Source organism: Phymastichus coffea, unplaced genomic scaffold (genome assembly GCF_024137745.1).
Source record: "Phymastichus coffea isolate CEN01 unplaced genomic scaffold, Cenicafe_Pcof_1.1 PCOF00013, whole genome shotgun sequence".
In the NCBI taxonomy this organism is placed as follows: Eukaryota; Metazoa; Arthropoda; class Insecta; order Hymenoptera; family Eulophidae; genus Phymastichus; species Phymastichus coffea.
The window spans coordinates 1,259,644-1,284,823 of NW_026706824.1; the positions used below are offsets into that span (position 1 = coordinate 1,259,644).

General features: G+C 34.9%; 1 protein-coding gene across 3 annotated transcripts in view; it reads right to left on the reverse strand.

The window, feature by feature from the left end:
• The window catches only part of LOC131673252 (uncharacterized), a 1,160,519-nt gene extending 1,152,159 nt beyond the window's left edge, over positions 1-8,360 (reverse strand). For all 3 annotated transcript variants that reach the window (XM_058951130.1, XM_058951120.1, XM_058951112.1), the window contains exon 1: positions 8,209-8,360. The gene's annotated coding sequence lies outside the window, so the exon portion shown is untranslated. The remainder of the gene's footprint in view (positions 1-8,208) is intronic.
• Positions 8,361-25,180: the final 16,820 nt, after the last annotated feature.

Below are 25,180 nucleotides of genomic sequence, written 5' to 3' on the forward strand. Positions count from 1 at the left end.
GGGGTGGAGCATACATTGGAAGACTCAAATATATACAAACTCTACAAACGGGACTATTACAAATAATAAATAAAAACAAGTTTATAAATGAAAAAAATCCACTAAACATAGATCAAACATTCACCATGGAATCTCTAGTGTATCACTATGTCAATCTGCAAGATATGTTCTTAAAGAAAAATTCCGTAACAAGGAAAAAAACTATACAGCCCCTTAAAAGAAAATAAACAATCAGCATTAAAGATAGCTATACAAGAGCTTTAGCCACCTTCAATCAACTACCTTCTCACCTCAAAACTTTAAATAGCAATATAAAAACAATAAAGGACAAAATAAAAAAATGGATCAAAGGCCATCCATACTAGATACTAGATACAGGAATACAATGAACCACAAAATACACTGCAACAATTTAAAACAAATCTATTACAAACTAAAGCAACAAGGGAACTTTGATAGTCTAAATTTAGCATTGGAAGTCCATGTGGATGAGGATAAGGATAAGTTTCTCTTGGATGTAAGGACATATTTGTGTTCACAAGGCACTTGTACACTTCATCAAAATCGTTCTCATCGTCGAATGTCTGAATATAACATGAAAAAAATGAAAGTATCAGATAACTACAGAAAAATAATTAAAACAATTGCAAATGTGATTGACATAGCATGGAACTCACAAAGGATAACTATTAATACCAAAACAAAAAACGGATTCAAAGAGGGAAAAAGAAACGAAACTTACATTCTAACAAAAACAGATACAACCAACATAAATTTCATTAATAAATGTGAATACTGCACATACAAACAATTAATTGGTAAAAAACATATACATTTCATAAAAGGAGAAAACAAAGAAGATCACAAAGAACCAAATATAGATAAAGTAAGATATAAACCCATAGAAACAGTATTTAAACAAATAGATGACATTGCAGACAACAATTGTATGCAAATAGAAACAAGTAAACCAAAAAATACATCAGGAAAACCGATTCTACAAACAAATAATATTCGAATGACCTATGGAGACATCAATTATCTTGGAAACAATAAAGCATTATTATACTTTTATAGAGGTATCAGAGGATATCAAACTTTCACTAATTCATTGCACTCACTGGAACAACAACCTAAATATAAAGATTTGATAGTCTTAGATGACATAGTATTCACAGCAACATGTAAATGCGATTCACATAAACAACATACTGAAATGTTCCCTCACTATAGAGTCACGTGTGCTACAGGACTTACTTGTCCAGCTAGACTAAATACATATGAAAGAATATCATATGCAAGAAAAATGAAAGCATCAATGACGACAATCGTAACGGCCAGACAAATGTTAATCAGATATTGGAGATAGAAGAACAAAATTGAAGATATTAGTGAAGTAAGCTTTTATAGGAAGCATTCTTGCTACCAATATTAAGCCATACTTCATTTGTGAAATATTATAAACTATTATACAAAATTACTCTCAGTTTAAAATTTTTTTTTTCTTTTAATTTCTTTAAGTGTTAGTAGTTTTATAATACCAGACCAGCGAACAGGTTTATCCTCTGCCGGGTTACAAATTTGTAATGTATAATTGTATAATTATTACTACTTGTTGTAATATTTTATACTATACTCTGGTTAATAATAATAATAATAATAATTTCTATTTACCGGAAGACTTCTTCGTGTCTGCATACGCCGATTCGGGAATTAACGTCGCGTTGGCGGCTTTTGCCACCTTTTCCAACCGGCCATGCGATCTTCGAGAGCCAATCCTGCCTCTTTAAAACTATTTAGATCAGAGAAGGTCTCAGTTTCAAGATATAGTTTATATCTTGGATGTAAACCCTCTATGATCATCGCTAGCTGATGCTTTACAAATACCGGTGGGTCAAAACGACGCAAAATCGTCTGGACAGCCGCGACGTAATCTTCTTGTTTTCACCCTGTGTCCGTTGACGCAACTCACCGTAGAGTTACTCTCTATTTAATCGCCGGCAGAATTCACTAGGAAAACTTCTGTTAAAGTCTTTCAGCGTCTTCCACATTCCACAATTAACCTTATACCACGAGCGCGCTTTATCGCGAAATGTAGTGCCTATCGTGATAAGCAACTCTTCGTCAGAAATCCCGTAATAGCGCTGACAATCGCTTAAGCCCGATAGAAAACTTAACGCGTTCATACCGTCTTTACCCGAAAAGCGGAGAGACCATGCATTAAGTGCGCTTACCCTGTTCGCAGGTATACTATTCATATACTTTATTCGCGGATGGCCGCTTTCTCTGCTTGGCTTCTCTACCTTTTTTCTAAGCGATTTTTTTGTCCACTTATCACAACTATCCGTATCCGACGGGCACGTGCTCGTATCGCTAACCCCCAAGGTTTCTCTCTTTCTAGCTTGTCTTCTCTTAGACCGCTTCACGCTGACCACGCTACCTTTACTTAACGAGGCTCGCATCCGCACTTCATTCGCCGTAGTGGTCCATACTCCACGCTCCTAGTCTTCTACCCAAGAGCTTACCCTAGGCGCGTGGTACTTTGTACTCGCCGATCTATTTGAATCGGGATAGATGGACGCACTCCCTGTTAAATTGTTTCGCGCGCTAGCGTGAGCCGGTGACTCAGTTGCAATCGCTGGCACTTTTAGCGCCGCGTGATTGCTGAGCGGCTTGGCCTGTGGCGGCAAGGAAGCCTGCTGCTCGGTCTGAGTCACTCCACTGTGCACCGCCTCATCTCTATCCTAAAAACAGCATTCGCGCCATCCGTGATACCCTGTCTCACTTCACGCTTATAAATCCAGCGCGGTACTGACGTAAGAGCCCCCCAGATTTAGCTGCTTTCGCCCCGGTTTCGACGTTCCTAGTCGCGCGCGCGTAGGTTCGCGCTATCCGACGACAACCGATCTGCCGACGGTGGTTGGACCGCCGAGGGTAGCGCATTTTCATTGACGGCCGCATCTGTGCCTCTGCCCGGCAACTGGACTTGCCTGCGCGGAGTGGCGGTGATTAATTCCTGCGTTGTCTGCTCTTGTTCGCGCGGTAATTTAGCCGCCAAGGGCGTAACAGCTATTGCCGGCTCGTCGCCGAAATTTGTGCATCGCGCACTGTCCGCTGCTGCATCACGCGATTTGTCATATAGCAAATCCAGGATCTGAACAAGCGTCAAGTCGTTTGGACATACCGGTGAATGCAAATCTGGTCACTTTTTTCTTATCAAAAACCGCAAGTATCGATCTCGCAGCTCTTCTACGTCACCGCGCTGAAGTCCGCGATGGCTCATCACTCAAGCAGTACGGCCGGTTCCGTTGAGTCAATTTCGCGTTTAAGGCTTTTCGCGTGCGCATCGCGTAATATTCTGCACATTAGAATCCTGTCTCTACAGGCTAGCTACATTTTCCGTGGGAAACCGAAATTCAAAATATCGAGGCAGCATACCTTTATCGCGTGTCATGCAGTTCGACACCACCGAAATTTTATCTCGAATTCTCTTTCAGGCTTTAAGCCGGCGAGCAATCACCTTGCATAAATCTAACAAAGAAAACATGAGATATGCCCAAATCCAATGTTTAAGTTCGGGTCCGGTGTCAAAACAACCAAATGACGCACTCGCGGCCACTCGACTCCTCCACCGAGAAAAGGTCACTAGTAATCCGAAACAAAACACTCCTAAGAAAATAAACACGAAACTGGAAATTCTTTTCTTTGTGCGTATGTACACAACGGAAAATTCCCCAATTAACCATTCACTAATTTACCGTTTCCGTTCCCGTTACCTCAATTGCTATGCCCACCAGGGATGCCATGACACGCAAGCTCGTTCGTTATCAATTTTTTAAGGCGGGCAATTGAGGCACACTCGCTCATAGCAATCGAGGCGTGAGGGGGGGAAGGTAAAGAAATGAAAGTGATTAAGAAATTATATACACAGCAAAATTCACAATGAAATCAAATCTGATTCTAATCAAGTCAAATTGAAATTACACTTCAACTTCGAAAACGTACATGAACAACCGCGAAAGAACAAACTGCATAATTCTACTTATAACCAGCTTTACAAATCTTAACCTAATGAACAGAACGATGTTGCGAACACGTCTTAACACTATAGAGCACATCGGTGTTCTTAACATCTATTACAATAGAGAACAAAGAACAAATTAACTAACTTATCGCGCTTATAATTCTAACAGACGTACAGCACGCGTCGCCCGGCAGATGACCGCCATGACACACGATCTCGTTTTTGGTCAATAGTGAGCAATCGCGGCACCCATCTAACAAATAGCTTTTTCGTGTCCAAATGTTGGTGCAAAATATTATGTACCCGTTCGCTCGAGATTCCTACAGTACTAGCAATCTCACGCACCTTCACGCTTCTGTCAGCCATCACCATATTGTCGCTTTTATCAATGATTTCTGAAATAGTAACCTCAACAGGGCGTTCAGAATGTTCAGCATCTTTTGTGCTCATATGGCCACTCCGAAAATTTTGAAACCACTTATAAATCATTCTAATCGAAGGTGCACATTCACCATAATGTTTATCAATCTTCTGTTTAATCTCCTGAGGCGTTTTGCCTTTGAAAAAGTAATGTTTAATCAATACACGAAATTCTTTTTCGTCCATTTTTTTACAACCACTCGATTTCTTTGATTGAAACGAATGTAAAACGCAAAGTAATTGGCCGTTTTGGCTGAAACTTGGTGTGTGCTCTTCCAAGATATGCCATAACTGAAAATAACCTTGATGCGCACTAATAGCGCCATCTCTCTGACATTGCACGGACTTTTCAAATGACCCTGGTATTTAGTTGTATAATCTTACTGCCTATTACTGCGCTCTAACTTATTGTATCTGATTCGTATTGTGCTCATAGCCTACGGGGTTATACCCCACGGCTCAATAAAGCTTTTCTCTCTCTTACTCTCTCTCTCTCTCTCTTTTTCAGATTTTAGAGATTTCAAGCTAGTAAGCTCCCCTTCATATAGTGAGAGAACGATAACACCTCTTCTACAAGAAAGAGCACACACTCGCCTCCTCCATACGGTCGGATCCTATACCAAATATATAGCTAATATACAAATTAAGAACTCTCCAGGGTACGTGTGATAGTAGTTTTCATAGAAAGCAGTGGACTGTGAACCCAGAGTACGCGGGTAAAATTTCCCGACTTGTACCTTCATTTTTTTAAATTATCCTAACACCTTGTTCTCTATTTTTAATTCGTTATTGAACATTATATATAATTACTAATATTTAATAACTATTAAGTGGAATTTTAATAACCATTTAAATAAATTACCAAACGAGACAGAAAACACTAGTGCTCCTAAGCCCTGGGAACCGTTATTACCTCCAACCACGTGGTCCCTGGTGGCCCAGAACATACATTGCTATATTAATAACGACATTGACGCTCTCCTATAAAAATTTATTTGAATGAATAATATCACTGAATATTAGAGATAACTTACTTATATATGAAAAACATACAACGATTATTTAAAAAAAAAATTAAAATCTTAGGAATTAAATTAACTCATTAATAAATAAAACTAATAATCGTATTAGAAAATTGTGAACAATTATGTACATTTTTACATTTTTCGTATACAACAAAACACGATTCATTCAAACTTATTGTTTCACTAAATTCATATTGTTTCATCAAATTCACCTTTACATAATGTACGTAATGTAAATAATCAAAGCTAATAAATTAACTAACGACAAGAAAATTTATTCTTTCTCTGCACAGCAAAAAACAATTTATCAAAATTTCACGGTAAATCCTTGCAAGTTCAGATGTGTATTCTATGTATGTTTACGTTATGTAAATAAACGGAGAAAAATTTGCACAATAGAAAATCACAATCTCACATAAATTTAAATTATAACATTTTGTAGATTTGTGATTATTTATATTATTATTTACTACAATCACTATCACGACCTTTCATATTTTAAAATATTTCGTTTTATTCTTGTAATTGCACTTGTTACAAGAGAATGCTATAAACCTTAATATTGATTAACTAGTTTTTTTTGTGGCTATAAGTTTATTTATAATCTATCTATCACATTAAGACAATAAGTACCTGCTATTGATAAATGTATATGAAATTCAGCAGAATACTCAAATGAGTGTTCTGTCTATGTAATAAATTGTAGCTATAATGATGGGATTATGATTTATTCATTCATTTATTAGCTTATGTTTTATTAACAGTTAAAAATAATTCTTTTTTTAATAATCTTTATGTATGGCAATCTGCATTCAACAAATATATATATGGTTCTATATATGTATTGATGAATATATTTATGATTCATGCAATAACATAAAGTCGCTACCATGTCATATCAATATCTTGGTCAATATACGTTTTATTTTAGGTCATTAGTATGATGAGACCAACTGTATTACGTTAACATTATATGAATGCAGGAAAAAATATGCGAACCACAAATCCCCTAGTATACATAACAAATCAATTAATTAAATTAATTAATGCTGAAAAAAAGTGACTGTTTATTCCTAGATTGAATGTAACCTTGTTTTGGCGTTCAAAAGATGTTAAAAGAAGACTACCTCTCCGAAGAAATATAAAGTAAAAATCTATGTAAGTATTCTAAGAAATACTAAAGAATAAGCTAACAGCTGAAAATAAAATAATAATACATGCATCTATAATTTAAATAGTTCTAACAAATAGATTTATCAAAATCAGTTAAAATTATTATCATAACAATTATCGTCAACGTTTAATCTAGCTTTTGTTTATAATACTTATAAGAAAGGAAAAAAATCACAAAATACTTGATTTTCTAAATGACTATTGCAAAGATTAGATTTATAACACTTATTAGTTTGAAAGCTATGTTTGTTTCTTTAAAATTTTTCATTAGAAAATTTAGTTCACTTCGGGATTACTATAGGTTTTTTGTAGTAGAAATTATAAAACCTCAATTTTGTTTTCATTACCAATTTTGTTAAGTATCTGAAACTTATTTAAGTGGTGTACGTTTTGCGATAAAAAGAAAAAGATTTTTAATAAATATTTTTGGAGAGAAAGTATACTATTTGGTATAACTTTTTCATAATAAATGATAGTAGAAAATTAATCGAACTTAACGCTTGAAATATTTCTGTTTGTTTGATTATAAATTAAAAAGACATTGAATTTTCAATAAGTCAAATACAACGTTTTACAAAATTTTTCAACATTTTCATACAAATTGCATAGAATGAAATTTTTATTATAAAAAAATGTAATAAAGCGAAAATAAAATTGCTTTTAATATTGTAACAATAAAATCATTTTACCATATAAAGCATATTGGAAAATATAAGAAACGTAATCATTCTGAGATAAAGAAAAAGTTTTCATGTGAATTATAGTGAAAAACCAGATGTTTTTGTAAAATAATTTATTACAAAGGGTTTTCTTCAAAATTTTTTATTCATTCAGTAAAGGTTATGGTGCTCCATTCTATTTACTTTCTTTTTTCTACACCAATTAGCGAATCTTCCCCTAAAAAAGAAAATTTATTTGTGGAGATAGAAAAATGTATAAAAAATTCTGCAATCAAATTGAAAGTCGAGAATGCTGAAGCTTTAGGTCATTTTTGTTTTCCACTAAAAAGAAAATACAAAGATGCTATAAAATTAAAATCATCTATGTATAATACTCAGTGTTTTTTAAACTCTCACTCTCTCTCTCTAGATATATATATATATATATATGGATATGTAAAACCGATACTAGTTTAAACTATATTATAAAAGACGGTTACTTACTTTTGAGATATAAAGATTATTAAATAAATAATTAAATAGAGACTTGATAGTCGTATTTTGATAGTCCAATAGTGCAACATCTATTATCTAAAATGGGTGAAGTTTACTGGAAAAATTTTAACGTTGTGTACAAAATAAATCTAGAAAAAAGTAATATCTTAAAGTTTCTACAGCTATAGCATGTTCAATTAATCACAGATATATGACGCTATCTCCATAGGCTTGTAGTAATAAATACTTCAAAAGAAATATGTTTTGATGGTAAATATAATAACCTTAGATATATTTCTAATAAATTCTATTAAGATAATTTTCACTCGGAATTTCCGAAGTAGAAGTAAGAATAATATACACCAATGAAATTTATTTAAAAATTAGTATATACGTCCTTAAATTTATATACCTTTCTAAATTCCTTCCAAAATCAATACTAAAGAGGGTACGACAGGTGTACTGAGATCATTATATGAAATTTATATTTACAATCAATTCATATTTACAATACAATGAATGTATATAATCCATCTAAGTGAATGTTCGCACAAAATTATTTACTCATGGAAACAATGATACGAAAAGGATTCTACGACCGCGCAAGCTCAGTACAGATTCATTGAACTCAACGCACATAAATCCGACTTTGTAATATGATTTCTATAAAGTTGTATAATATTATAACGTTCATAAAACAGCGATATGTAAGCACTGAAATAATTTTCTTTCTAAAATTTAAGATGATATAAAACAAAATTGCACAACAAATATGATAGCGAAAATTTTGCAAATATTTAAATTGGAACCAAAGTAAAATGTAAAGTGTGTGTTTACAAAGTGCAATAATTAAAAAATTTTTAAAGTTTAAATTCTCAATTTAAAAAATTCTGCTTTATTTTTATGATTTAACAGCGCACATAATAATAGATATAATTAGAATTTTTTAATTTAGATTATATTTAATAGAAAAAAATTTTTTAATTTCTAGAAAGTTCTCTCTATGATTAATTAAAAATTGCAGCCACAAACCTGAATTGCTTCTAAGGAAACTTAAAAAATGTTTAAATAAAAATCGATTCCTATTGAATTATTTCTATTCTGATCTAATACAACAGTCGAATATGAGTATTAGAAATTGAAAATGAATAAACTGACCTGATCAGAGTCGATTTTTATGCTAAAAAGTAGCATTAAATCTCATAGCTTATTCAGCTTATTAAAAAAAGTAAGTAAGTTAGGGAAATATAAGTTTAAGCGAGGTGTTAATATAGAAGATCTGTCTTGTTACGTAAAATGTATCAATATTTTTAGAGTGCATGCATGTCGTTGCCTATATAAAATGTGTTTGAAATTTGCACAAATGCCCACTTTGTCGAAAAAAATTTTTATTTAGAATTCATACTTATTATTCTTAATGTAGTTAGTTTTAACAGTTTTCATATAAAAACAAAAAGACAATCTTTTTTTATACAAAAAGAATGGTATTTATTTTAAAAAAATTATTTACCGAAATATTAATATCACCAACATTTTTTTTTTATTTCATGCATTTTTCAATATAAGGTACATTTATACATCAAATTCGCACTTACATTTGACGATATCTAGTGCATTTTTATATACGCATAATGGATTTTTTAGATGCTTGTTGTGATTAATATAAAATGCGAGAGCGTGAAGAACTTTTTTGAGTAAAGGACAGCTCATCATCAGTATTATACCAATGTATGATCCAGCACACCTGCGGGGGGTCTGTAACCCTTTTGCCCCACCGGGCTTAACCCTTTGGCCCCTGGCTTAACCCTTTCATATTAATAATAATTATTATTGTTAACAATTATTATTAACAATATTCGTGCGGGGTCCCTGGTTTAACCCTTCGATTTCCTGGCCTAACCCTTCCATGTTAATTATTATTAATGTTAATAATTGTTTATAATTTTTTGAGGAAGGTTTCTAGGGCTCCTAGTCCCTATCCTAGTCCCTAGGGACCCTATACCAAGTGCTTTTAGTCTAATTAAATTTAAATGTTTTTTTTTTTTTAAAGTTATAAATATATATTATTGACAATTTATTTGCTACATTGAGAATGAAACGAATAGAAAATAGCGACAATTTTTTGGAAAAAATGAAAAGACAGACCGGAGAATCGAACCGGAGTCCTCTGGGTTGGCAGGCTAGCGCTCTACCACTAGAGCCAATGCCACATGTACCTTAGATGCATATTGTGTATATTAGCTACACAGGCATACATTTGGTATAGGGCCTGAGCGTGCGGAGGAGGACGGAAGCGCATACTGTCTATAGTTCTAACTTGAGGATGCGTGCTCTCTCTCTCTCTCTCTTCTCTCCCTCTCTCCCTCTCTCTCTGGTGAGCGCCGCACGAACTTCACATCGGCTCCAGGTTTTTACAGTTTGACTAACATAATTTTGTTGCACCTCTGCGAGCAACTTGTTCCAGGTGATGTGTTGTCTAAGGGGCAGCTAGGCTTGAGCTAGTTAGTGCATAATTTGCCCTGGAATTACACATTACCTTGATCTGCAGTTGTCACATAACCTGATCCACCTTAATCTGAACGGACGTGAGACTTCAGCAGCTACTGGTTTCATCTGTCATCATTGCATTGATTTGACCTGCACACCGGTTTCCTGCAACATCGGCTACTAAAACACGTTATCATCGCCTACACACCGCTTCGTGAGAGAGATACATCAAAATCGCTAATCATATTTTATCCTATCTTTTCTAATTCTTGTCTCGATATCCGGCTGCGCCCTTTAATCAATTTCTCCTGTAACGTTATCATTACCGTTTCGACTGAGTGATTTGTTCTGTTGTTTCTGTTAGTCATCAGCCAATTTATTATTAAGCGACTAATTTTAAGTACTCATAATTCTGTGCGCCATTTAGGTTAAGTTTCTCTACCAATTAACATTCCCGCGAATTTTTCCACATTTCCCGCGATTTCCGAAATATCTTGTATTTCATCTTACTGCAGGTAGGAGTCGCAGATTTCGTTTACTCTTGTTCGCGCCAAATTTTCTATCTGCCACACACGTACTATCCTGACCTTTTCGACTACGTTAATTCGCTCTTTCCTCTCCAGTTTATTTACTTGTTGAGTTTAACGTAGTTCGATTCCCTCTTAATCCTCTAATTCCTAAACTTGTTATCCGCTACGATTTCTTAATGTCAATTAGAGACTATGCAAAGTGTTACCTTCATTGCGACGACTCGACATCTCTTTTGTGCGGATCCTGCAACTACCTTTACCACCTTAATTGTATATTCCCAAATTCTAGGCCGATATCTAAAAATACTAAATTTATATGTTGTACTGATTTGTCACCTTCCAACCAATTACCGATCGCCAATACAGCCGCGCTATTCGCCACGCCTACCGGACACTCTCCATCTGTACTCTTGCGGGCTAAGGAACGCCTATCCTCGCCTACTCGGCCGCTATTGTCACCGGTAACCAAGCAACTTTGTACTGCGCCTCATCATTCGTCACCTGAGTCCTTCGTTCTTGCAACCAACGTCTTCGCTACGAATCAGAACCGCCTGCATTCGTCCCCGCACTCAATCTCTTATCAAGGCGCAGATCACTCTACTACCATGGCAGATACACCTGAGTGGTTCAAGCGAGAGGCCCAACTAAATGCCGGCAGACATCAAGAGATGCGGGATTTGTTGTCCCAATTGCGCTTGGAGCACCAGGTCAGAGATGCTCTTTTTGCAGTCATAGATGAGCCGGAACTCCTCGTCCACGGTTTTCCCTCAGACTATCAGGGCACACTGTTCCAGGCAGCAACTTCACTGCTTGTTGCGCTCGGTTTTGGCGGAATGCACAATCTGCCGCAAATTATAAACATGCGTGATTGGAACCATTCTTCAGTTTCTTCCCAAAGCTCACTATCACTTCCCGGCGCTGCTCGTCGGTCTGGCCGCTCATTCGCTTTTCTTGTGGACTCTCCATCGATCCGGGATAGGATTCTTCGTTTCTCCCCGAAGTTAAAGGAGCACACCGCCCAGTCAATCTTTGGTACCGGTGGACCGACGAGAGTCTACGTTCGCCCCATATGGCCGAAGCCGGTCTTCGATCTTCTCACAAAAGCGAGAAAGGTTAGTGCTTAGCTTGGTTATGCCTGGCCAATGGTCCGTAACCTGAGAGTGTTCTGCAGGCAGACTCAGCGCTCCGAGCTGATCCCCATCTTAACTGAGGCTCACTTACGCGGGCTCGTGCCTCTCCAACGCGTGACACCGTCTGCCGTGAGGCCACCCTCTCAGCATTGAGGCCCACCTATCCTTTTTGCTCACACGATTCTCTTCCCTCTTTCTTTTATACGACTTATTTTCTCCTGTACTCTGCGACCTGCGTATCTCCAGTTTTGTATTGTTATTTATATTATTTTATCAGTGTGATATTATTGTCTCACATTCCGTCATTTCTTATTGCCTTTCTTATTGCGTTTTATCCTGTTATGTTTCTTGTTATAATGCCAATGTATAGCGTATGTTATCTAGTGTGTTTTATTGTTTTATTATTATTGTTTATTATTGGTTTATTAATGTTTATTATTGGTTATTATTATTGTTATTTTATTGTTTTATTGTTTTATTACTCTAATAGTACTTTATTTTTCTGGAAGGGTTATACCTCATGGCTAAATAAAAAATGGTTTAATCTAATCTCTCTCTCTCTCTCTCTCTCTCTCTCTCTCTCTCTCTCTCTCTCTCTCCTACGCTCTAGCTAAACGTGGACCATGGTACACGGAGGAAGCGTATGCTATCTATAGTCAATACGTGCTCTCTCCATGAAGGGAACTGTTTTCGTGAGAATGCTAGAGAGTACGAATGCAGTCGCTCGACTGACACCTCCTTGAGATCCTCCTAAACATCTCTGCTAGGAGAGAACCTTATTCCCATCCGTTCGCTCTTTCTTACAATCGTTATAATTATTTTACTATTTAAATAAGTACACATTTATTATTTATTTAATATTTATTATTTTTAATTATACATTGACTAGAGTACACTTAGTCTATAATCTTTATGTTCAGTGTCTGAAATAGCTATTTTCAATTATTCAGTTGAATTTTTATATGAATTATAGTCATCTGTAAATCTTTCGACTGTGTCGATCCCTTTTGATTTTGCTTGTTTTTGTCTTTCCATCATCCAATCGTGTATCTTTTGTGTATTTACCGCAGCACATACTATATTCTCGCGATTTTGACTATGATATATGCATGATGGTTTAAATTTACGACTTAAATTTTCCAATCGCGGACATCTCATTTCAGTTTCGATATCTAAAATGTTTCTGTAATTAAAAAAAAAAAACTAATTAAATTCGAGTTTAAAATTTTGTACTATTGTATATTATTTAACATACTTTTCCGGAAGAATTTTTTTGAGCCATTGCTTCTTTTGTAATCCTTTCACATAAATATTTCTACAATTATGTAAATGACTGCGAATAGTACAATTTAAAAAATTATATGGTAAAATACCATTTCTCCATAACATACCTATAAAATTGATTATATTAAATATTTCAAATAAAATCAATGTTAAATAAGGATAATAAAAAATAAATACCATGATGATGTAATTCCAACCACTTATTAACACTTTGATATTCAATAGGGAGTTTGAGCCAATGATATGGAGATTTAAAAAGTAGTACTGTAGGTGAAGTATTAGAAAATACTGGTAAATATGAAAACTCCTTGCAAATAAAAATATTATTAGGACTCTGAAAGCCTTGAATATCTAAAATATAGTCCATCTTAGAGTATAAATCCCATTATTCTCTATAATATGTGAGCTGAATCGTATCTCAAAGCAATAATGACTATATTTTTATTCTGAAGATCTATATATAAACCCTTTAATACTAAATTAATAAGTTAGATGATGCTACAATCGGTTCACCCCTACTCTTTCGTTTGAGCTATCCCTTCCATATACTACCTACAGCGCCCACACTTTATAGGCAGCGCCCTCAGTTTGCTGGTAGCGCCCTCACTTAACCTTTAAAAACCACTTTGGCCTAGCAAAAGAGCGCAGTCTCTCAAGACAGCCTGCGAGCTAAGCTTGCCTTACCTTTCGCCATTTGCAAGTAGTTCCTCAGTAGTTAGTTGAATCCTTATTGATTTGTTAAACAAATCAATATTAATTACCAACTGAGAACAAGTTCATTTTAGAGCTGTTCACTACCTTTTCCATCCTTTCATCATAATAATCCTTTATACAACTATAGACAAGAGGCTCTACAAGACAATAAAAACTAGATAACTAACAACATGACTTGTATTGCCTATTTTGAAGAAACAATTAAAAATTTATGGAAAGCTTATAATCATTCGGACTATTTAGATATAGACGATTGTATTAGATGGAGAAATCTAACAGTTAATGCTATAATTTCAATTAATGAATTTATGAAACGATTTGATTTAAGTAGAGCAATTCGACAAAGGTGTCAAACTTGTGTTTGTCATTTGAATTCTATTGAAGTCGATTTAAGTTAAACTATAAAAGTTGGTGGAAGTATACAACCATTAACAGCTATTCAGGATGAAATTCCAGGAGATGGACTTGTTTGGAGACCAATTCATTCAGCCTTTGAAAATCCAATTAGTACAGTCTGTATAGTTAATCAACATTTATAAATTAAAATACCTCAATTTCTTCCTATCCATAATAACTTAAAAATAAATACAGAAATAGCATCACAATTTGTCATAAAGAAAAGTCAAGAAGAAGATATTCAAATCAAGTATTTTAATACAGAAAATGTTTGCATTTATAAGACTACTGATCTTGATAGATGGTTTCAAAATAACGTTAAAGATATTATACTTAAACAAATAGAAGAATTTCAAGAAAGAGAATCAAGCTGTTCGTTAAAAACTATTGTTGGTCTCAGTATTAATATAAATAAGTATAATCCATTTAAACCATGCTTATATATACGATTACCGCCAAGCATAGATTATAAAAGAGCCTGTGTTAATGTTAAAAATGAAGAAAATGAATGTTTTAAATGGGCTATACTTTTATGCCTTCATATAGTTGAAAGAAATCCAAACAGAGTAATTAAGTACAAGCCCTATGAGAATGAACTGAATTATGATGGTATAAGCTTTCCTGTAAAAATAAAAATTATACCTAAATTTGAAAAAATGAATAATATAAGTGTGAATTTATATATAATAAAAAAATATGGATCAAAATATGAAGTCTCACCATGCTATATAACGAAATTAAAACAAACTAAACGTGTGAACTTACTCTTAATACAAAACGAATATAGTGATGAAAATGATACAAATAGACCACAAGTACCAATAGATGATGAAAAATTCAAATTAGAAACTCACTACGTATGGATTAAGACTTTATCTGCTCTCCTTCGTAGACAAGTTGCTCAACATACTGAAAAAATTTATCTTTGCAAACGTTGCCTTCATTATTTTACTAACGAGGAAAATTTGAAATTTCATGAAGTTGACTGTTCCATTTATTATATACGCCGATTTTGAATGTCTGTTAAAACCTATAGAAGATCCGAATAGAAATCTCGATGTTAAGAGACATAGTTTCCAAGAACATATAGCCATTGGATTATATGTAAAATGCCGTTATGATGATAGGAAGTCGATATATAAGTCATATAGAAAAAAATTAAATGAAGATGAATCACCAGCAATATGGTTTATAAAGCAATTGAAGTCCCTAGTGATTGAGTTAGATAAGATATATAATAATGCAATAAAAATGGATTTATCATTTATTAATGGACAGGCATTCAAAACGGCAAGAAGATGTCATATTTGCAACCAATATTTTCAAGATAACCAAAAACGAGTTCGTGGTCATTGTCATTTAACAGGAAAATTTAGAGATGCAGCTCACAATTATTTCAATTTGAATTATAAAAATGCTGCTTTCATACCAGTCATATTTCTTAACTTTACAGGATATGACTGATATTTTATTATAACAGAAATTGCTACTAACTCAGAATTTGAGGGAAAGATCTATGTTCTCGCTGAAAACAAGGAGCGATACATATCCTTCACAAAAAAAGTTGCAAACAGTCGAATTAGCTTTCGTTTCATTGATTCCTTTCGATTTATGCCTACATCTCTAGATAAATCAGCATATTATTTACCTCAGCTAGATATTGTACAGAGAGAATTTTAGAATGATAATTACACTTTAGAACATATTAATTTACTCAAAAGAAAAGGAGTTTTCCCATACGAGGTGTGTTCAAAAAGTAAGGTGACTTTTCAAATTTCACGGGCAACGTACTTTCGATTATCGATTTTTTTGTTTTGTTATGTTGGTACTCTCTTCCCAAACATCTGTACCAAGTTTCAAGTGTATAGAATTTTTCGTTTGGTTGTGAGAGGCGTAAAGGTTATAAGTGTTTTGCGTGCTCGGCAATTTCTTGCTATCGAAAAATATGGATCAAATTTTGTGCAAAAAATAAAATAAAGTGCTCCGAAACACTTGATATGTTGACGGTGGCATAAGGTGAAACTGTTCTGAGTAAAAAAAATGTTTACATGTGGTACAAACTCTTCCAAGATGGCCGGGAAGATGCCAATGACGAGCCTCGCTCTGGACACCCAAGCACGTCAACAGCTGATGAAAACGTTCAAGCAGTGAAGAAAATTGTTCGGGAAAATCGTCGAATCACTATCAGAGAAGTTGCTGAGGATGTTGGTATATCGCTTGGCTCGTGCCATGAAATTTTTTCTAACGTTTTGGGCATGAGACGTAAGTCAGCGAAGTTTGTTCCGAAATTGCTAAATTTTGACCAAAAGAACCGTCGCATGAGTATCGCTCAAGAACTGTTGAATGACGTCAACGACGACCCAGATTTACTCAAAAGGATCATGACTGGTGACGAATCATGGGTATATGGTTATGATATCGAAACCAAAGTCCAATCGTCCCAATGGAATAGCCCAGATGAGACAAGACCGAAAAAAGCACGCCAAGTTCGATGAAATGTCAATGTTTTGCTCACTGTTTTCTTCGATTACCATGGCGTGATGCATGAGGAGTTCTTACCATATGGACGTACGGTCAAAAAACAGTATTATCTTGAAGTTATGCGCCGTTTGCGAGAAGCAATACGAAGAAAACGCCCAGAATTGTGGAAAAACAATTCATGTCTTTTGCATCACGATAATGCCCCTGCTCACTCATCTTTGCTTGTGAGAGATTTTTTGACCAAAAACAACACCACAATCATGCCTCAGCCAACATATTCATCGGCTTTGGCCGCATGTGACTTTTTCTTGTTCCCAAAACTAAAGAGACCTATGAAAGGACGGAGATTTGCAACGATTGAAAAGATAAAGACTGCATCGCTGGAAGAGCTCAAGGCTATACCGAAAAGTGCTTATGACAAGTGCTTTGAGGATTGGAAAAATCGTTGGCATAAGTGTATTGTATCTGAGGGGAATTACTTTGAAGGGGACAACATAAATATTGATAAATAAATAAATATTTTTTCTTAAAAATACAAAGTCACCTTACTTTTTGAACACACCTCATATGAATACATCCAAAATTTAAATAGATTAACTAAGAGAGAGTTACCATCTATTGAAAAATTTCATTGTCAATTGACAGATAGTGATATTTCTATTATAGAATATAAGCATGCTCAAAACGTATGGAATATTTTCGGTAGTATTTGGAAGTAAATAGATTTAGGAATATATTCTGATCTCTATCTGAAAACTGATGTAGTTTTACTAGCTGATATTTTTGAAAATTTTCGATTAACATGTAGGAATGCATATGATCTCGGTCCTGCTCATTACCCCTGGATTAACATGGGACGCGATGTTAAAATATACAAATATGAAGCTTGAACTATTAACAGATATAGATATGGTTTGATTCATTCAAAAAGATATTCGTGGAGGTATTAGTCAATGCTGCAATAGATTTTCAAAAGCAAACAATAAATATATGGGTGAAGAATTCAATAAGGATGAGCCAAACAAAATTTTAATGTATTATGACGTAAACAACCTTTATGGTTGGGCTATGACTAAACCACTACCATTTGAGGGCTTCCTAATAGGTGTCAAATGTGGATATGTCAAATTTTTTCAATATCTCTGATGATAGCGACGTAGGCTATATTTTAGAAGTAGATCTGTATATCTAGAGTATCCACAAGAGCTGCATGATGATCATAAAGACCTACCTCTTTGTCCTGAACATATTAAACCACCCGGATCAAAACAGAAAAAACTTTTGACAACGCTTTATGATAAAGAACGATACGTTATTCATTATAGAGCGTTAAAACAAGCTCTCAAACATGGACTAAAACTCAAAAAGATATATAGAGCGCTAGAATTCAAACAAAAACAATGGCTGAAACCATATGTTAATTTAAATACTGAAAAAAGAAAGCAAGCTAAAAATGAGTTTGAAAAATTATTTTACAAGCTTATCATTTATGCAGTGTATGGAAAAACGATGGAAGACGAAAGAAAACGAAAAGATGTCAAACTGATCAATCAATGGGGTGGTAGATATGGCGCTGAAGCTCGAATTACCCAACCAAATTACCATAGTAGTTCCATCTTTCATGAAAATTTAGCTGCTATTCAATTATCCTGGACAACTATCACTATTAAAAAACCTATATACATCGGTCTATGGGTATTAGATCTTTCAAAAACATTAGTCTATGACTTTCATTATGGTTACATGAAGCAACGAATTGGTGAAAAATTTAAATTACTTTATAATGATACTGACAGCCTCATTTATGAATTTCAAGATGTCGATATGTATGAGATCATGAAAGTAGACATTGATAAATTTGACACATCGGACTATCCTGCTGATAATCAATTTGAAATGCCTCTAGCTAACAAAAAAGTTCTTGATGTTATGAAGGATGAGTGCAATGCTGCTCTTATGAAGGAGTACATTGGGTTACGAAGTAAACTATACAGTATCGAAATAATAAATAAGGATCCCTTGAAAAAGGCAACAGGAGTGAAAAAACATACAGTAAAAAATACAATAACTCACTCAGATTATCGAAAGTGTTTAAACGAAATGGAAATTATTAAACGTACTCAATGTAATATTCGATCTAAATTACATCAAGTAATAACAGAGAGAGAGAGAGAGGAAAAGACAGCACTAAGCCCTCATGATGATAAACGTTGTATTTTCGATAATAATCCGGACACACTTCCATGGAGGCATTATAAACCTCTCGAAATTGCTGAAATGAAAGAAAGATTTGAACAGCTACGAAGAAAGAGGTATAGAGAAGAAGACGAAGTGATAGAACAAAATAGTAATATGAAAAGATCCAGAATTGAAGAAAATAATTCTAGAGGGTAGCACTAGCGAAAGAATTCTACTCCTCCGACAGTTACTAGATGGCGCTGAGAACTAGTAATGGTGAAGGAGACACAATGGATAAATGAGTCTACAGAGTGGGATAATGGTTTTAGATGAAGAATCATGAGAGAGGGGAGACTGAAAGAGAGGGAAGCGGCGACGGCCGCTTGAGCTTTAAGACTGGGAATGTCACTTATAAAACTAAGAGCTCACTCTTGTTCGAAACAGTTGCTCAGCTCTCACTCAAGCAACAATCTTACCTCAACCTCTAGTACATCTTCCACTAACTATTGAAACAAGTAAGATATTTAAATAGTCTTAGTTTATTAATACCTTAGTAATAAATAAATAAATAATTAATTCTTTGATTTTTTATTTTACAGAATGGATTTCTCAGCAATAAATAAAATTTCCAAGACGACTTTCCTTCCTCGGAAGGCGATGTCCCAACTTACATCGAATACATTATATCAAGTTACTAAAGTTAGATCATTAACAACGAAATATGGATTTAGCGTTGTTATTACAATAGATGACGAATTTGATGTGTTCCTGCCCAAAAGGGTTAATATAGTACTCGAAAAAGATGAAGAAATGTTGAAAAACCTACATCAGACTAGTAAGAATTCTTCCTTCCTCTTATTTCCTTTTGTGGAGAGATAAAAGAAGTTCATAATGTAGCCCTTTCCAATGAATTTTTTTTTCAATGTAATGGTGACTCATGAGCGATGATTCGAAAGGAAGTACCTCACAGGTGAGAGCGAAGGTTGGGGCTCTCACTATTCCTATAATTAACCTTAAGTTCCGATAGAGGGCAGTCATTCGAGTTCTAATATATTTATAAGAAGGATGAGTAGTTTACCATCATTCAGTGAGAAGAAATAGCTATAGCAAGACTATCCTCTTGTGATTCATCATGGCGCCTATTAGAAGAAATAAGAAGAGCATTCGTGCTTCGAAGTATGTATGGTTCTCGGATAATATTCAAATTCATCATCTTCCTATAGAAGACAAAGACTCGAGGAAAGGAGTGTGGGAGCAGCTTGCAACAGATCGAGAACGCTTTCAACGTCGTATTATGCAACTAAGTAGTATAACATCGCGAGCACTATTTAAAAAACGTATAATAATGATGAATCATATTCTTGAACCTATACTAAAAAATCATTGTATAGTATATACACTTAACAAACTAAAAATCTAAGTGGAGGTGGAAGAAGCAGCAAGTAAAGGTGGAAAGAGCAAGTGAAGGGAGGCGGTCGTGGCGGCTATAAAAAAAGTGTAGTAGTGGGGTACAGGTCTTAAGAGAGAGAGAGAGACAAGAGCTCGGAAAACGTCATTCTGTTAGAAAAATCATCATCAGTAGTATCCACTTCCTTCTCCACTATTCTCAAGTCTTCGATAGGAAGATGGACTTAGAAATCTTAAATAAAATAGCTATGAAGCCCTTTGATCCACTACCGGAGAAAAATCATTATGAACTTGAAGAGAATCATTGTTATTTAGTAACAAACTTTAAGGAAGAAGATAACAATCGAATCATTCTCGAGCTCTATGCTGAATTCCAACTTATTTTACGAGATCGAATTTCAGGAGCCATCATGAAACATTATGATCTTTATATATTACTTTCAGATCATGTACAAAAATATTGTTTACAGATTGAATATCATAGCGCTGGTAGATTTCAATTTATTATTTAATGTAACAAAAATATATCTTTATTTCAATAAAGTATGTACAAATAATTTATTATAAAATATATTGTGGAGGGGTAAATGAGTCACAGGTGTTTCTACTAAAGCAGGTTTCGACTTGTTCTAATGGACTCACAAGTGATGATGCTCAAATGGAAGTATCTCACAGGTGAGAGCGAAGGTTCTGGCTCTTACCATTAAAATAAAACAAAAATTATTTATTATTATTATGATATTTATTTGAATAAAAGTTACTTTACATAAACGTCTTTATTCTTTCATACGTATAAAGTCTTATCTATCCATGAATTGTGCGATTTGTCGAATCCCAACCATTTAACGTATACTTGATTACCACGTTTTCTTAAAACTTTTTCAATGATATAAACATCAGGATACATAGCTTTCTGTAGATCTTGCTCGTAAAAACCTCCAACAATTGGATTGCCTTTATAATCTCTTAAATGATAAGTGATAAGCTTTGTCTTCGCAACTCGTTGAATAGTAAAAATCTCAGTAGACCAGTTAGGAGTGTATCCTTTTTCGAAAACGTTTTTAGACTTGCTCACACGTACTTTATCACCTACTTGGAATTTAATGCTCTTAACGAAAAGACGTCGGTCGTAAGAAAATCGTCTCAACACCTGCATTTCATTATCTTTAGTTACGTCTTTAGGCTTTATATTTATCGTACGATGTTTTCGATTATTGTAAGATTTCAATAAATCAGCTAGAATATTGATCCATTTGTAATTTCCCTGAAGACTGAATTTTTTCCACATGACATTTTTTAGCGTGCGATTGAATCGTTCACAAATAGTTGCCTTAAGATTGCTATAGGTTGAATATAGATTTATTTTATACTTTGTCATTAGTCTTGGAAAATTTGAATAAGCATTGCATAAACAACATCTACACCAGTTTTTTGTTTCACAGGAACTGCCCAAGTGTACTTTGAAAATATATCAATGACAGTTAATAGATATCGAAAGCCTTTGTTCTCTCTCGAGTAAGCCTTGCAACTCTACAAGATCAGCTTGCCATGTCTCATCTATTCCGCGTACATCAACTTTTCTACGGGGATAGTTTCGACGTGCTGGTTTATGTAACTCATCCACTACTCTTTGATGTTTCATTTTAATCTATTTTTTTAATTGTTTTAAAAAATCAAACTGTCTAATAGTTCTTTTTTTCTCCATATTATTATTATTATTATTATTCTCTTCTTCTAACTAAATAATAGCTACTCGATGCTTTACTAATTCTAATCTTATTGTATCCAATGATTTTGAGAGATCATTTATCATACTCGTAAGCGTAATAACGTTAGCTTCACTAGTTTTTCGCAATGTTCGTAAGTTTACAGCATCGTTACTTTCCTGAGGATCGGCTATATAACAAATTCTTTTATCATTCGCGTTGTATTGTCCGTCTTTAGTGATATTATAACCTACACCAGGAGGACCTCAATTACCCTCCTTTTTTTATTCAATATACGTCCAAACACATCAACACTCATTTTATTACTGAGTAATATTTAGGATTCTCTTAATATATATAGCCAGCTTCACGTAATTCTTCAATAATTGAATGAATTTCATTAACATGACTAGAATTACCGGTTTGTTCGGCAATAAGCAATCTCAATCGATCAACGAGCTCGTTTGGATCATTCCAATATACATAATCAAATAACGTTCCTTTTCTAGCTATTTTATAGTTAGGAAAAAGACCTCTTCCATCAATAGTCGATTTTCGCTTCTTAGCGCTACTGCTCAAAGATAAATTTGGACCAATATACTTTTTGAATTTATTTACATGTTATTGCGATATTCTCCATTTGTTTCGTATCTCTTACGATGAGCGTTAGTGATTTCAAGAATTTTTATATAATTTTCAATACCCAATGAACTGATTAGTTTAGAATCAGGTTCTTTACGAAAGAGAAGTTCCATTAAACCAAGCGTCTTGCTGGATGCTTTATCATTCAGTCATGTTATCGTTTTGGAAGGAAATTGGAGAATTGCCTATGACATATGTATTTTCATGCAAGCGAACACCAAATGTCATGTCTAAATTACTTTTCTGCTGAGGTTCATGCAATAGTCGAACATAGTTTCCTACAATCGAATCATCCAATAGCTGTTGTCTTTGTTCTGTAATTACATTTGAACTACTTTTGTTCAAATTTATAGCAGTTATATTATAACGAATCGTTTGTATATTCGTTATGTCTCTCTCTCCCCAAGAAGCCAGTAACTAATATATTTAATAATCATTATAAATTACCATATTGTTTGAATAGTTACAGCATTACGGACGTCAGCGAACTGGTAAGCGACGCGACTTGCGTACGATAATCGATATCGACTCGCGGCGCGGACCTCGCGGAGAGGCGCTTCCTTGCGAGGAGAGAGAGAGAGTTTCGAATATTGATATAGTCCGTTTTCGACGATCGACGGGTTAACGTCCCTCGCGCGAGTCGTCAGGAATATTCTTCAATTTCCTTCTGGCGAGCCGAGGCCTACCGCGGACATCCAGCCTACGTACGCTGCCTACACAATAAGAGAGGTGTTGTTGCGAGTTAGCCGACCAGCGGAAGCGAGTGCGCGTCAGAAGCGAGCCCGCTATTGTGTGCCCTCGGTTTGCGGGTTAGAGTAGGCGTACAAGCGGCTATACTGTAAGTACCAGTTCTAGTACCTGGCTTCTCTCTCTCTATACCGCTCTCTCCCTTTTTGCGTTAACTAAGCCGCGCGTTTACGCTCGCCTTTTGTTTTGTCGCTTCCACGTTCGAACGGTGCGCGGGTGCTTGCGCGACCTTAACCGCGTAGCGCGTGCGCAGTTCCGTTCGCTTCACTGTCAAACTATTGCGAGTTTGTTGCGTTGCGATTAATATTGTTTATATCGACGCGTTTCGATACTATGTATTCCTTTGTTGCTAATTAAAATTTATACGCCTCTACTTTTAATTATATTCGAGTGCTTATTGTCCGCCGACTCCCTGTTCCTTGAATTGCAATTGTGTATGCGACTGTACACGCGCGAATCTCTCTTTTTGGACGTCGCGCATCTTCACGCGTAGCCTACGACACTCTCCGCGGGCCAAGCTTTCTGACCGAAAAGGAGGCAACTGAGCTGCTGGACCCAGGACACCCGGTGCAGGAGCACCGTGCTGCTCTGGAGGGCAACCTAATTTATTTCCCGCGACTTATAAATTATATAACTGTTCCTGTCCAGGCGAAGCTGAGCAGAAACCCCATTATAGTATCAAGTGATGATTCATCATGATCATCATCATCATCATCAATAAAAATAGCAGACTCAAATGTAGTATCAAGTGGTTGTAATCTAGAATTTAATTCATTAGCAGTACTATTGAAATATCTAGATTTGTAGGGAGTGTCAGTTGCTACTTCTGACTTGAAAACATTATCGAACTCGATTTTCCTTTTTTTTTTCGTTGGCTGTTCAGCAGTAGTAGCGTTACTTTTATCAGTAGTTGCCTCTACGAGTTTCTTCAATGGATCAACCATAAATTTAAAAGTTTCATGCAATGTCTTTTCTAAATCAGCTTTACCACGTTTTATTAGTTGATACTTGCGTTTTACGGCATCACGAGCAATGGATAATTGCTCGAGCACCTTCTTTTCTGTTTCAAAGTCAGCCATGTTGAGGATTCTAATTTCTAAAGTTAAATAATCTTCATCCACTCACTCATTTATATTTATAGCAAAAGAATCAAATCCCTTTTTATATCGTCCATGATTTATTGGTCTATCTCTGTCGATAACCAAAAACCCATGATTACCGTCTCTCCAACATTTTGAACAAATTGCTTTAAACTTCTCAAAAGACATATCTGAGTTAACATGATCATTGTAAATGTGCTTAATATTCACACCATCTTGTCGAAACAAAACAAGTAAATTCACATTATCTCGAATGAGAGGCTTCGGAATGCGAGCGTACGATTGACAGAGATAGAAACTATTTACTTTTTTATGTCTACCCATACAGAAGAATGCTTTTACGTTATCTTGCTTCTCAGTGGCTATATCGTCAAAAATCATAATAGAATTTGGTCGTGTTTTATCTGGTGAAACAACTGTCTCATGCTCGCTGAAAGCATGATACTCTATATCATTAATAGGCTCTAATAAATCTTTCAAAAATTTATATTTAGGCTGATTAAGGGATTGTGAGTAGACATATACGTTTTCAAATCTAATACCATTAAGATGAGTGATTAATGTTAATAAACAATTAGTTTT